We start from the raw sequence: 14853 nt of genomic DNA, 5'->3' as shown, positions 1-14853 counted from the left end.
ATGTCCTTCGTTTTATTAGTCATGGGTAGTCCGGTGATGAAATCCATCCCTATTTCTTCCCATTTCCACTCTGGAATAGGTAAAGGTTGTAACTTCCCTGCCGGACTCTGGTGTTCAGCCTTCACTCTCTGGCAGGTATGGCATTCTGCCACATATTGTGCTATCTCCCTCTTCATATTATTCCACCAGAATAGTTCCTTTAAGTCCATGTACATCTTTGTACTTCCCGGATGTATGGAATATGGTGTTTGATGAGCTTCCCGGAGTATTACTTCCTTAATTTCAGCAATATCGGGAACGCAAATTGTAACAACCCAACTTTTGTTCTTTGGTTTAAAAATTTGAAATGCAAAATTTAGGGCCAACAAAAACTTTTTCTGTCTTCAAGCTTTACATGCATATAGTTGATCTTGCATTAATTGTAGGATGTGTGTGGTTGTTACTTGTAAAAATTAAATTGTGTGTCAATCACTAAAGGAAATCTAGAACCCTTTCTGCAGGTGAACTTCTTTATTTCTGGTTTGAATTAATTTAATCATGACACAAGCTATGTCACTTTATTCTTACTTGGCTTGTGAAATTAAAATTTCCTTTCTCACTAAAACCGTAGGGCTTGAATTTCCCCTATTACATAATTAGATCTTACAAGACCACCTTTTTACTTATTTGCTTCCACATTTTCTTTCTCTCTACTTAACAAAATTTGGTTTTGAAGATTTATTTAGACAAATGTTATTAATCTAAATTCATTACTATCTTTGTTTCTCCAAAAAAAAAATCAAAATAAGATAGTCATGCTAAAATGGTGAAAGGGGACACAAAATTGGGAAATGGTCACATAGACCATGGGCTAGTTGATTTTTGCCCTTCCTCGTTTTCTTTCCTTTTTCTTTTTCAGCTGACCACTTCTCTCTCTCTCTCCACTCACTCTCCACACACACACACTTGGACACATGCATGTACACTAACCCATCGAGTGAATAAGAAGGAAAGAGAGAGATAGAGGTGGCCGGGGGTTTGGAATGCACATGCCACCAAGCTCGCATGTCTCCACCCAGATCGGACAAAACCTGGAAGAGCTGCATGCCTGCACTCCCCTACCATCCCTATCCCCTCTCCTGTCCCTCCCCTACTTCAACTAGGAAGCTCTCCCGTCGCATCCCTTCTTTGGCAAGGCCCGCACGGTGCATCTCGAGCTTCTCTCTTTCGCTGCGCATGCTCGGCGGAACCGGGGACACCGCCGATCACCGAGCCTCCCTCTCCCTCCTAGACAACCTCCGAGGACCTCCCCTTCATCGACCCGCCCCTGGACCCCCAACCGCTGCCGAGCACGTCGCCCTGGAGCACGTCCACGTAGGCTGCGCCACGGCCCTCTCCGGTGGACGTCCACACCTGGAGGTGGACGAGGAGTGTGACACCCCCTCCGGGATGCGAGCGCAGCTGCGGCCGAGCCATACTCTGCCCGTGCGTGGCGTCGTCTCGCCACCGTCGTTCGTCGAGCACTTGCGTAGGGACGTGACTTCTCCGCGTTTGGACGCTTCCCTCACGCTCCCGACGTCCGCACCCTCCCAAAGCCTCCTCCACGGCCGAAACCGCCGCGAACCGCCCATCGCGACCAATCACGGCCGCCGCCCCTCTCCATGCCGTGCGCGGACCGGGTGCACCGTGCACCCGCGCGTCCGAGTATAAACAGCCGCACCGGCCGTTTTCTACGGTGCCCCTTCGCCATTTACCCCCAAAGCACAGCATCACTCCACCAACGCCTGAGAAGAGAGAGGCTCGACCTCTCCCTGCTGCCCGTGCTCGAGCCGTCCGCCACGAGTTCCGGCGGAGGTTGAAGTCGCAACCACAGCGCGGCAGCGCCGTTCTACCTTCTCTCTTTTTCCCTGTGTCCGCCCTGTTGTCCTCGTTCTAATGCGTTAGCGTTGCCTTGCCTTAGGTGGCCGGAGAACCCCGCTGCTGTCCGCCCCGACGCCGGTGAGCTCGCGCGTGACGAAGTTGGCGGCGTTGCTGCCGGAGCGGGAGCCGCTGCTTCGTCGTCCCAGGCCTCCGTCTCCGCCTCGACTTCTCCCAGCCCTTCCCGACCGTCCCCGAGCACGCCCAGGTGAGCTGCTGCTCCACCCAGGTTCCTTCTGCTCACTCCCCGCGACGCGAGATGGACGACGCCCTGTGCGTCGTTGGATTTGCATCCAACGCGTGCATGCAGAGGCCGCGGGGCCGCACGCCAGCCTGGCCCTCCACGTCGGCGCCGTTTGAAAACGGCAGGCTCCCGCGCCTCCGCACCCCAGCTGGGCTAGCCAGCGAGCCCAACTGGGCCGTCCCTGCACTTCCAGCCCATTTAGGTTTAGGATTCTAAACTTCAAATCCCCTCCAGTAAATAGATCTGTAGGTTTCTAAATGTTATAAATTCATAAATGATTCAAATTTGATGATTCAAATTTCTTTGTTCCCGTGAATGAAATCTCTACCACAAATAATTACATGCATGTGATTTAGTGTGGTGGTTCTGTGCTGATAAATAGAAACCTAAAATGTATCTGATTGTGTATTTTAATTATTGTGTAAGTTTTATAAACCCTTTCTGCATGAGGTTAACTTTGGTGTAAAGTATAAGTTAATACCTTTGTTTTGGAACTAGTATGACATGCAGTAGCTTCCTGGATTTGAACTGGTTTAGAAAACAAGATCTGTCCAGAGAGCCAGAAGATGATTTTTAAATTGAAAACTAAAATAGATTTTGAGACAAACCCAAGTGCTACTGGTAGATATATCTATAGGGTAATTTTGTGCCAAAGGAAATATTTTTAAGAGTTATATTTTAATTCCAAGAATTTAATTACTAAAACAGTATATCTTTTCAGTATTTGATTTTTATAAAAAAATTTACAAATCATAAAAATGTCAAACCAGTGGGGTTAGTTCACATTTAGTCTCACCTATCCAGGGGTATGTTTGGTGTTGGTTGATAATGCTCTGATACTGGTGTGACTTGCTGTTTGTATGCTCTGGTTTCTGTCCCATTTAAATTGTCTAAATTAATTAAAAGTTTATTTGAAAGTGATTCTTGTGCATGTGTGTTCTACATGTTATTAGCTTTCAGTAGGTATGCTGCATGCATTTTTATGACTTACAGAAAGATTTAGACCATTTAAATGGTTCCTAAGTCAATTCTGGAATTGCAAAAATCATATCTTTTGTTTTAAAAATCATAAATGGATGAAACCACTTTAAGTAGCTTGCATTAGTAATCCTTTACATACTGTAATTTTCCCAAATTTTTGTGTGAAGTATTCTGGTGTTGTTTGTTGATTTGGTATGGCTTGTTGTTTTCTTTTGCGACGCTAGATTCGAACACCGCCGGAAACGAAGAAGGAGGAGACTTTGGAGGAACTGAAGAGGAAGACCAGGGGCACTTTGCTGATCAAGGCAAGCCACCTCTTGATGCATCTCTGATCCTATATATCTTGCTCTTGCATTATTGCAGGTTTTCTAAAGTGCATATCTTTTATTTATTATGTCGGTGGTTAACGCCACCCGGAGTTTTATTAATCCACCCTTAGGGTGCAGCCCTCATTGGTACCTACCGATCACACCTCTATTAGTGATATGGTGCTTATCACCTTGTCGTCCTTGTCGCCATTTTTCGAAGAAGAATTGGACTATAGGTGGGAGCCCTGGAAAAATATTTGTGAAAATTGTTTTCTAGCAAAGATATTTTTCTGGAAAAACCTTGGAACAGGGTAGCCCTGCCCAAGTGTGGTTTTATGAAAGACAAAATGGTTTATAAAAAAAATTGCTGGATGCAAATGGAGATGAAAAGTTGTTTTCGAAAAGCTTTGGTGACTAAGTACCTAACCGGACCTAGCCAGTACAACCACATTACCCTTTAGTGGGACGGGGCGTAGTGTAGTAGTTTGTCTCGCCTTAGTTTGGGTCCTGCAAATGTAAGGGGTAGTCCGAGCATGGACACCTATCGACCGGGCCTTCCCGACGTACCGGGGACGCCTTTCCTTCTTTTCGGATGGCGGGGGTACAACCTATGAGCTCCCATTGAATAATGCCCCGCAGCTTGGTCGCGGCATTCCGGAGGGTCGAGCTGGTCGGGGAATTTGCTACTCCTGGGTAAACGACCCCTCGGACTCGGTGTTGGGAGGTACAACTCTAGGCGGCATGTCCTAGGCTAAGGCGAGCGGGCGAAAAACTACGATCGGGTACTTGTCGTGGCATATGTTATTATGCAGGGATGATGCCCACACGATAAGTATTCGGATCTTGTGGGGAAAGTGTACAACCTCTCGCGAGTGTAAAACTATTCGAATAGCCGTGTCCGCGGTTATGGACGTGGGAATGGAAGCTGCTTGGCATTGAAGGAGTTTTGATTTATAAAAGTGTTCTTCTCAAAAATTGTTTCGGGAAAATGATGTCAATGGGATTGGTTGAAATGTACCTGAGAGGTACGGTGGAAGTTGGAAAGGTTTTGATGGCCATATAAGATGGCAGGAAAAGAAATTGGGTCACCCTTACCTATTAGTCTGCAAAATAAAATGGTTTACAAAAAGTTTTCAACAAAAATATAGATATGTCAAACTCTCGAGAGGAACCACCTCTCGCTCCTTGTCGCCCTAGTTTAGTGCCTCGTTCCTTGCTACCGCCATATTGCATATCCTTTACTTCTCTCTAAGGTGGTTTGCGAGTACATTCAAACGTACTCATTTGCATTGTTGTCCTGGCTATTTACTTGGTCAGACTTTGAAGAGGAGTACTACGAAGAAGAAGAGTACGACGCCGAAGACGCGAACTAGGTCGCTCTCCCGCCACCGCCCGTAGGGTAAAGGCCCGACGTGGGTTCCACCGCTGTTTGGAGTCAAATAAATTCCGCTCGCCGTTTGTTGAACTTCGGCCTTGATGGCCTATGATGTAAGACTTCCGTATTAATGTTATTTCGGTATCGTAATGGATGATGTAATCTGGTATCGGTTCGGTTATGTATTCACGATGGAATGATCTTGGGATCGTGAAATTGTATGCATAACAGGAGTTCTGGACTGGTAAGTCCGGGGCCCCACAGAGCTGGTATCAGAGCCATCCTGACTGTAGGAGACCTTAGTTAGCATGGGCGTTAGATCAAAAGAAAAACTATTTTCTTAAAACAAAGAGGTTGACTAAATGCTGAAAATGCTTAAGTCCCTGATCTCCTTCTACTTTTAAAAAAAAACTTTACTTGCATTAAAGTTTTGCTATGCTTAAAATTTTGCACACTGTGATCACTAACTTAATCTACCTTAAAATTTGTGTAGATGCCGATCGAGTACTCGCACTTTCACCAGGTTGGGGTGAGGCCGCCCCTCTACTTCTTCGAGCGGGCCCTGGCCGACCCGGCTTTCGGTGTGGGCGTCCGGCGCCCGAGGTGAAGGGCGTCCGTACCGAGAGGCCGGGGACTCGGAGATGGCCCGGCTGGTCACCCGCGTCGTCGGGGGCGCGAGGTTGCCCCCGTTTCTGAGGAGTTCACCATCGACGTGATGGAGCGCACGTGGCTCGACGGGATGATCCGAGTCTTCCAGGAGGCACTTGCCCGCCTTGCTCTCCTTCACCCTGAGGCTGTCGCCGACACTGGCTACCAGTACCTTGGTCTGCGCGACGGCGCGGGTCAGCCCGTGGCCGGCGCCCCGCACCCCGACACCGCTCACCAGCTGCACCACTTGGAGTACCTGCTGCACCACACTCGCACTCAGCGAGACCGCGCCCGAGAGAGGTGCGATCTGCAGGAGGACGAGATTGTGACACTTTGCGCCCAGCTTGCCGCCGCACAGCCGACTTGGCCGCTGAGCGCAAGAAGAGACTTGCTGCACGCCGGAAGGCTTCACGCCTGAAGGCGAAGGTGGCTTCGCTGGAGGCTCGACCGCTCGGATGGAGGCCACTATCGAGGAGCTTGAGGACGACGGTGAGGATCTCCGCAAGGAGAACGAGGCCCTTCTCAGCGACGACGACGACTACGAGGAGGAGGACTTCGATATGGAGCCTGATACTGAGGATGAGGCCTTCATCAACGACGAGGATGAGGAGCCCGAGCCACTGATGTCTGAGGAGGACCCCGAGGAGCCAGCCTTTGTTGAGGAGGACGCCCCACCAGCACCTGAGGGTCCTGTCGTGGACCTTGACGACTTCTAGAGTACTACCCCCGCACTCGCACCACCTTACCGTAGGGCGATGATATAGGTCCCCGTGCGATGCGAGTAGACTTATGATGATGGTTCTGTTAAAACCATCCATTTTGGTTGTGCTGTATGAGACTTATGTTGTGATGTTGTATGACTATGTTGTGCCTTCGGCACCCTGCTATGTTATGCTATTGTTTCCCTACTTTACAATTGCGAGTTTCCGTTTTCAAAATTGCATTTTTAACAAGCCCTCCCCTTTTAAGTGGCTGCCCATCTCCTTGTTTCCCCATTGATATCTGATCCACATCTCTTCAGGATGGTTGAAACCCGTAGTGGAAACGCCAGCGGGTCCGACCAAAACCCCCCTCCACCTCCGGACCCAACCATGGCACAACTTCTGCGCCTTATGATGGAAGACCGTGAGGCAGCCCGTGCAGAGCGCCAAGCTAACCTTGCTACCCTTCAGCACCTTGCCCAAATTGCTACCGGAAACGCCAACAACAATAATGGCGGGGATGGTAATGCAGACCCCCGCTCCAAGCTGAAGGATTTCCAGAGCACCAATCCACCTGTCTTCTCCAAGTGCACTGAACCCCTCGACGCCGATGACTGGCTTCGCACTATTGAGAACAACCTGGAAGTTGTCGGAGTCGGCGACAATGAGAAGGTTTTGTTCGCCACTCATTATCTTTCTGGACCTGCCCGCGCTTGGTGGGAAAACGTCAAGGCTATTCAAGCTGAGGGACATGTCATCAACTGGGAAGAATTCAAGACCAAGTTCCGCAAGACCCACATTCCATCGAGACCGATTAAGCTCATGAAGGACAAATTCATGAATCGAAGCAAGGAAGCATGACTCGTGGTGGAGTATATGGACAAGTTCACCACTCGTCCAGGTATGCTCCGAAGACACCGACACCGAAGAAAAGAAGAAGGACCGTTTCTCGAATGGTCCGCATGATGAGATGCAGAGCATTTTGGTGGCCGTTCCGTACCCTGACCTGGAGTCCCTTGTTGATGCCTCTATCATGGTGGAGAGCAAGCGCAAGAGTGCGTTTGAGAACCGCAAGCGCAAGGCGATGATGCAGCAAGGCAGCTCCAGCAATCAGCGACCCCGCAGTTTCCCTCCACCAAGGCCGGCGCCCCAGCAGCAGAGAACACCACCCCCTGCACCTCGTCCCAACAACCCCAACCGCAACTTCAACCCTCAGCGTTCTGGAGGAAACAACTACAATCCCAACTACAACCGCCAGAACAACATTGCCCGCCCCGTCACCAATGGATGCTACACCTGCGGACAGCCGGGTCATTTCTCCAAGGAGTGTCCCAACAAGATGAACACCGCTCGCCGCCCCAATGCGCCCAAGCCAAATCAGGGTCAAGCTCGCACCGCCGCCGGAAGGAACCCGAACCGAAGAAACCAGCCGGACCCGCTAGGGGACACCTCAATCACGTCAACGCCGAAGAAGCTCGGAAGCTCCGGATATCGTTCGGGTACGTTTCTCGTCAACTCGCACCCTCCATCGTCCCGTTTGATTCCGGAGCATCGCATTCGTTTGTTACTAAGCCGTTCGCTAGAAAGAGTGGCTTAAGGCCTACCATCATGAGACGGCCTATGCTAGTTCAAATTCCGGGAACCTCCACCAAAACGGATCTATCCTGCAAGGATGTTCCTATAGATATTCGGGGAAGCGTTTTCATGCCAATCCGATAGTATTGGGTGAGCAAGGTCCGGAAGTTATTCTTGGCATGGATTGGATGGTCAAGTATAAGGGTCATATCGATCGTGCTCGCCGAGCCATAACCATGACCGCTGAAGACGGCGAGATAATTGAACATATAGCCACCATGCCCTCATCGAAAGCTTTATGCAAGAAGAGTGTCGCCATCCAGCCCCGCATGAAGTACCCATAGTTTGTGAGTACCCTGATGTCTTTCCCGATGAGCTACCCGGTATGCACCCTGATCGGGATATCGAGTTTATCATCGAGCTAGTTCCCGGAACTGCCCCCATCGCTCAGCGACCTTACCGAATGAACCCGCAGGAATTAGTTGAGTTGAAGAAGCAGTTGGATGACATGTTGAGGAAAGGATTGATTCGCCCGAGCGCTTCACCCTGGGGATCTCCCGTTATCTTTGTGGATAAGCGGGACGGTACTATCCGCCTGTGCGTGGATTACCGAAAACTGAATGATGTCACCATCAAAAACAAATACCCCCTCCCGAAGATTGAAGATTTGTTCGACCAGATGAATGGCGCCCGAGTTTTCTCCAAGATTGATCTCCGAACGGGTTATCATCAACTCAAGGTTCGAGAGTCAGACATTCCCAAAACTGCCTTCACCACACGGTATGGACTTTTTGAATATACCGTGATGTCCTTCGGACCGACCAATGCCCCCGCCTATTTCATGAATCTCATGAACAAGGTGTTCATGAAGTACCTCGACAAGTTCGTCGTGGTTTTCATCGACGATATTCTGATCTACTCTAAGAATGAAGAAGAGCATGCTCGAACATCCGCGGATTGTTTTGGGAACTCTCCGCGAACATCGGCTTTACGCCAAGTTTAGTAAATGTGAATTCTGGCTGAAAGAAGTAGGATTCCTTGGTCATGTCATTTCTGCCGGAGGAGTGTCAGTCGACCCGTCCAAAATTCAGTCCATCATGGAGAAGAAAGCCCCTACCAATCAGACCGAAGTCCGCGCCTTTCTAGGATTGGCGGGTTACTACCGCAAGTTCGTTGAGGGATTCTCCAGCATTGCGAGACCCTTAACGCAGCTGTTGAAGAAGGATAATAAGTTCGAATGGACCGACAAATGTGAGGCCAGCTTTCAGGAACTCAAGAAGAGGTTAGTCACAGCCCCCGTCTTGACCATGCCCGATATCACCAAGGATTTTGATGTGTACTGCGATGCATCAAAATTGGGTCTGGGAAGTGTGCTGATGCAAGAAGGCAAGGTGATAGCCTATTTGTCAAGACAACTTCGACCGCACGAGATGAACTACCCCACGCATGACTTAGAGCTTGCTGCTGTAGTTCACGCCCTGAAGACCTGGCGCCACTATCTAGTGGGAAATCGCTGCGAGATCTACACTGATCACAAAAGTCTGAAGTACATCTTCACTCAGCGGGAGCTGAATATGAGGCAGAAGCGGATGGATGGAGCTTATCAAGGACTACGATCTCGGTATTCATTATCATCCCGGTAAGGCCAATGTCGTAGCCGATGCCCTTAGTCGAGAGCCATGTTCATTGAACGCCCCGATCAAAATTGCTCAACCCAAGCTGTATGAAGAACTTGAAGAGTTCGGCCTCGAGCTCGTTAGCCATGGTTTTCTCGGCAAATCTCGAGTTGAAGCCTACCTTGTTCGATCAAATCAAAGAAGCTCAAGTGGGTCATGAGAGTATCGAGGGAATCAAGCGTAGGATGGATAGGGAAGAAGTCCCTGGTTTCGCGATTGATGCTGAAGGAGTTTTGTGGTACAAGGGACGCCTCTGTGTACCTAATATCGAAGACTTGAAGCAACTCATCATGAAGGAAGCTCACGACACCCCCTACTCAATCCACCCCGGAGGAACCAAAATGTATCAAGACCTCGAAGAAACAATTTTGGTGGCACGGTATGAAGCGCGAGATAGCGTTTTTCATTGCTCGTTGCGACGTGTGCCAGAGAGTGAAGGCTGAGCATCAACGACCGGCTGGATTACTCCAACCCCTCAAAGTTCCCGAATGGAAATGGGAAGAAGTCGGAATGGATTTCATTACTGGACTTCCTAAATCTCAGCGTGGTCACGACTCCATCTGGGTTATTGTCGATCGACTCACCAAGGTTGCTCATTTCATTCCAATCAAGACTACCTACCGCGGTACCCGCTTGGCTGACCTTTATATGTCCCGAATAGTGAGTCTTCAGGGAGTTCCGAAGAGGATCGTCTCTGATCGTGGTACCCAGTTCACCTCAAAATTTTGGGAAAGTCTGCATGAAGCTTTAGGAACCAGGCTATCATTTAGCACCGCTTATCACCCACAGACCGGTGGCCAAACAGAAAGAGTAAACCAGATTCTTGAAGATATGCTTCGTGCATGTGTCCTCGCCTATGGAGCAAAATGGGAAGATTGCCTACCCTTCGCGGAATTCTCTTACAACAATAGCTACCAAGCTAGTCTGCAGATGGCCCCCTTTGAAGCCCTATATGGTCGCCGATGCCGAACCCCTCTCAACTGGTCTGAGACCGGAGATAGTCAAGTTTTTGGACCTGACCATCTTCGTGAAGCTGAAGAACAAGTCCAACTGATCCGTGATCGCCTCAAGGCCGCTCAATCCCGCCAGAAGAGTTATGCTGATTCCAAGCGTCGCGAATTGACCTTCAATGTTGGAGATCATGCCTACCTTCGCGTCACTCCACTCAAGGGAATGCAGAGATTTCACGTCAAAGGGAAGCTTGCCCCCAGATATATTGGGCCTTTCAAGGTTCTCGCTCGTCGAGGTGAAGTATCCTATCAACTGGAATTGCCTGCCGAATTAGCGGATTTCCACGATGTGTTCCATATCTCTCTACTTCGACGATGCCTCCAAGTTCCTGACAAACCTGAGACGTTCAAGAACATCGATTATCGCACCCTCGACCTCAACTCCGACTTAACCTATCGTGAAGTACCCCTTCGGATTTTGGAAGAAGCTATCCGTCTCACCCGAAGAAGGAAGATTAAATTCTGTAAGGTTCAGTGGACTAATCACTCTGAGGAGGAAGCTACTTGGGAACGAGAGGATCAACTTCGGAAAGACTTCCCAGCACTCTTCAGTTCTTAGCCACCGAATCTCGAGGACGAGATTCATTTTAAGGGGGGAAGGTTTGTAACAACCCAACTTTTGTTCTTTGGTTTAAAAATTTGAAATGCAAAATTTAGGGCCAACAAAAACTTTTTCTGTCTTCAAGCTTTACATGCATATAGTTGATCTTGCATTAATTGTAGGATGTGTGTGGTTGTTACTTGTAAAAATTAAATTGTGTGTCAATCACTAAAGGAAATCTAGAACCCTTTCTGCAGGTGAACTTCTTTATTTCTGGTTTGAATTAATTTAATCATGACACAAGCTATGTCACTTTATTCTTACTTGGCTTGTGAAATTAAAATTTCCTTTCTCACTAAAACCGTAGGGCTTGAATTTCCCCTATTACATAATTAGATCTTACAAGACCACCTTTTTACTTATTTGCTTCCACATTTTCTTTCTCTCTACTTAACAAAATTTGGTTTTGAAGATTTATTTAGACAAATGTTATTAATCTAAATTCATTACTATCTTTGTTTCTCCAAAAAAAAAATCAAAATAAGATAGTCATGCTAAAATGGTGAAAGGGGACACAAAATTGGGAAATGGTCACATAGACCATGGGCTAGTTGATTTTTGCCCTTCCTCGTTTTCTTTCCTTTTTCTTTTTCAGCTGACCACTTCTCTCTCTCTCTCCACTCACTCTCCACACACACACACTTGGACACATGCATGTACACTAACCCATCGAGTGAATAAGAAGGAAAGAGAGAGATAGAGGTGGCCGGGGGTTTGGAATGCACATGCCACCAAGCTCGCATGTCTCCACCCAGATCGGACAAAACCTGGAAGAGCTGCATGCTTGCACTCCCCTACCATCCCTATCCCCTCTCCGGTCCCTCCCCTACTTCAACTAGGAAGCTCTCCCGTCGCATCCCTTCTTTGGCAAGGCCCGCACGGTGCATCTCAGGCTTCTCTCTTTTCTGCTGCGCATGCTGGCGGAACCAGGGGACACTGCTGATCACTGAGCCTCCCTCTCCCTCCTAGACAACCTCCAGGGACCTCCCCTTCATCGACCCGCCCCTGGACCCCCAACCGCTGCCGAGCACGTCGCCCTGGAGCACGTCCACGTAGGCTGCGCCACGGCCCTCTCCGGTGGACGTCCACACCTGGAGGTGGACGAGGAGTGTGACACCCCCTCCGGGATGCAGGCGCAGCTACAGCCGAGCCATATTCTGCCCGTGCGTGGCGTCGTCTCGCCACCGTCATTCTGTCGAGCACTTGGCAGAGGGACGTGACTTCTCCGCGTTTGGACGCTTCCCTCACGCTCCCGACGTCCGCACCCTCCCAAAGCCTCCTCCACGGCCAGAAACCGCCGCAGAACCGCCCATCGCGACCAATCACGGCCGCCGCCCCCTCTCCATGCCGTGCGCGGACCGGGTGCACCGTGCACCCGCGCGTCCAGTATAAACAGCGCACCGGCCGTTTTCTACGGTGCCCCTTCGCCATTTACCCCCCAAAGCACAGCATCACTCCACCAACGCCTGAGAAGAGAGAGGCTCGACCTCTCCCTGCTGCCCGTGCTCGAGCCGTCCGCCACGAGTTCCGGCGGAGGTTGAAGTCGCAACCACAGCGCGGCAGCGCCGTTCTACCTTCTCTCTTTTCCCTCGTGTCCGCCCTGTTGTCCTCGTTCTAATGCGTTAGCGTTGCCTTGCCTTAGGTGGCCGGAGAACCCCGCTGCTGTCCGCCCCGACGCCGGTGAGCTCGCGCGTGACGAAGTTGGCGGCGTTGCTGCCGGAGCGGGAGCCGCTGCTTCGTCGTCCCAGGCCTCCGTCTCCGCCTCGACTTCTCCCAGCCCTTCCCGACCGTCCCCGAGCACGCCCAGGTGAGCTGCTGCTCCACCCAGGTTCCTTCTGCTCACTCCCCGCGACGCGAGATGGACGACGCCCTGTGCGTCGTTGGATTTGCATCCAACGCGTGCATGCAGAGGCCGCGGGGCCGCACGCCAGCCTGGCCCTCCACGTCGGCGCCGTTTGAAAACGGCAGGCTCCCGCGCCTCCGCACCCCAGCCCGGGCTAGCCAGCCGAGCCCAACCGGGCCGTCCCTGCACTTCCAGCCCATTTAGGTTTAGGATTCTAAACTTCAAATCCCCTCCAGTAAATAGATCTGTAGGTTTCTAAATGTTATAAATTCATAAATGATTCAAATTTGATGATTCAAATTTCTTTGTTCCCGTGAATGAAATCTCTACCACAAATAATTACATGCATGTGATTTAGTGTGGTGATTCTGTGCTGATAAATAGAAACCTAAAATGTATCTGATTGTGTATTTTAATTATTGTGTAAGTTTTATAAACCCTTTCTGCATGAGGTTAACTTTGGTGTAAAGTATAAGTTAATACCTTTGTTTTGGAACTAGTATGACATGCAGTAGCTTCCTGGATTTGAACTGATTTAGAAAACAAGATCTGTCCAGAGAGCCAGAAGATGATTTTTAAATTGAAAACTAAAATAGATTTTGAGACAAACCCAAGTGCTACTGGTAGATATATCTATAGGGTAATTTTGTGCCAAAGGAAATATTTTTAAGAGTTATATTTTAATTCCAAGAATTTAATTACTAAAACAGTATATATTTTCAGTATTTGATTTTTATAAAAAAATTTACAAATCAGAAAAATGTCAAACCAGTGGGGTTAGTTCACATTTAGTCTCACCTATCCAGGGGTATGTTTGGTGTTGGTTGATAATGCTCTGATACTGGTGTGACTTGCTGTTTGTATGCTCTGGTTTCTGTCCCATTTAAATTGTCTAAATTAATTAAAAGTTTATTTGAAAGTGATTCTTGTGCATGTGTGTTCTACATGTTATTAGCTTTCAGTAGGTATGCTGCATGCATTTTTATGACTTACGGAAAGATTTAGACCATTTAAATGGTTCCTAAGTCAATTCCGGAATTGCAAAAATCATATCTTTTGTTTTAAAAATCATAAATGGATGAAACCACTTTCAGTAGCTTGCATTAGTAATCCTTTACATACTGTAATTTTCCCAAATTTTTGTGTGAAGTATTCTGGTGTTGTTTGTTGATTTGGTATGGCTTGTTGTTTTCTTTTGCGACGCTAGATTCGAACACCGCCGGAAACGAAGAAGGAGGAGACTTTGGAGGAACTGAAGAGGAAGACCAGGGGCACTTTGCTGATCAAGGCAAGCCACCTCTTGATGCATCTCTGATCCTATATATCTTGCTCTTGCATTATTGCAGGTTTTCTAAAGTGCATATCTTTTATTTATTATGTCGGTGGTTAACGCCACCCGGAGTTTTATTAATCCACCCTTAGGGTGCAGCCCTCATTGGTACCTACCGATCACACCTCTATTAGTGATATGGTGCTTATCACCTTGTCGTCCTTGTCGCCATTTTTCGAAGAAGAATTGGACTATAGGTGGGAGCCCTGGAAAAATATTTGTGAAAATTGTTTTCTAGCAAAGATATTTTTCTGGAAAAACCTTGGAACAGGGTAGCCCTGCCCAAGTGTGGTTTTATGAAAGACAAAATGGTTTATAAAAGAAATTGCTGGATGCAAATGGAGATGAAAAGTTGTTTTCGAAAAGCTTTGGTGACTAAGTACCTAACCGGACCTAGCCAGTACAACCACATTACCCTTTAGTGGGACGGGGCGTAGTGTAGTAGTTTGTCTCGCCTTAGTTTGGGTCCTGCAAATGTAAGGGGTAGTCCGAGCATGGACACCTATCGACCGGGCCTTCCCGACGTACCGGGGACGCCTTTCCTTCTTTTCGGATGGCGGGGGTACAACCTATGAGCTCCCATTGAATAATGCCCCGCGAGTTGGTCGCGGCATTCCGGAGGGTCGAGCTGGTCGGGGAATTTGCTACTCCTGGGTAAACGACCC

Source organism: Lolium rigidum, chromosome 4 (assembly GCF_022539505.1).
Source record: "Lolium rigidum isolate FL_2022 chromosome 4, APGP_CSIRO_Lrig_0.1, whole genome shotgun sequence".
Lineage (NCBI taxonomy): Eukaryota > Viridiplantae > Streptophyta > Magnoliopsida > Poales > Poaceae > Lolium > Lolium rigidum.
Note: the sequence above shows the minus strand (reverse complement) of the source record.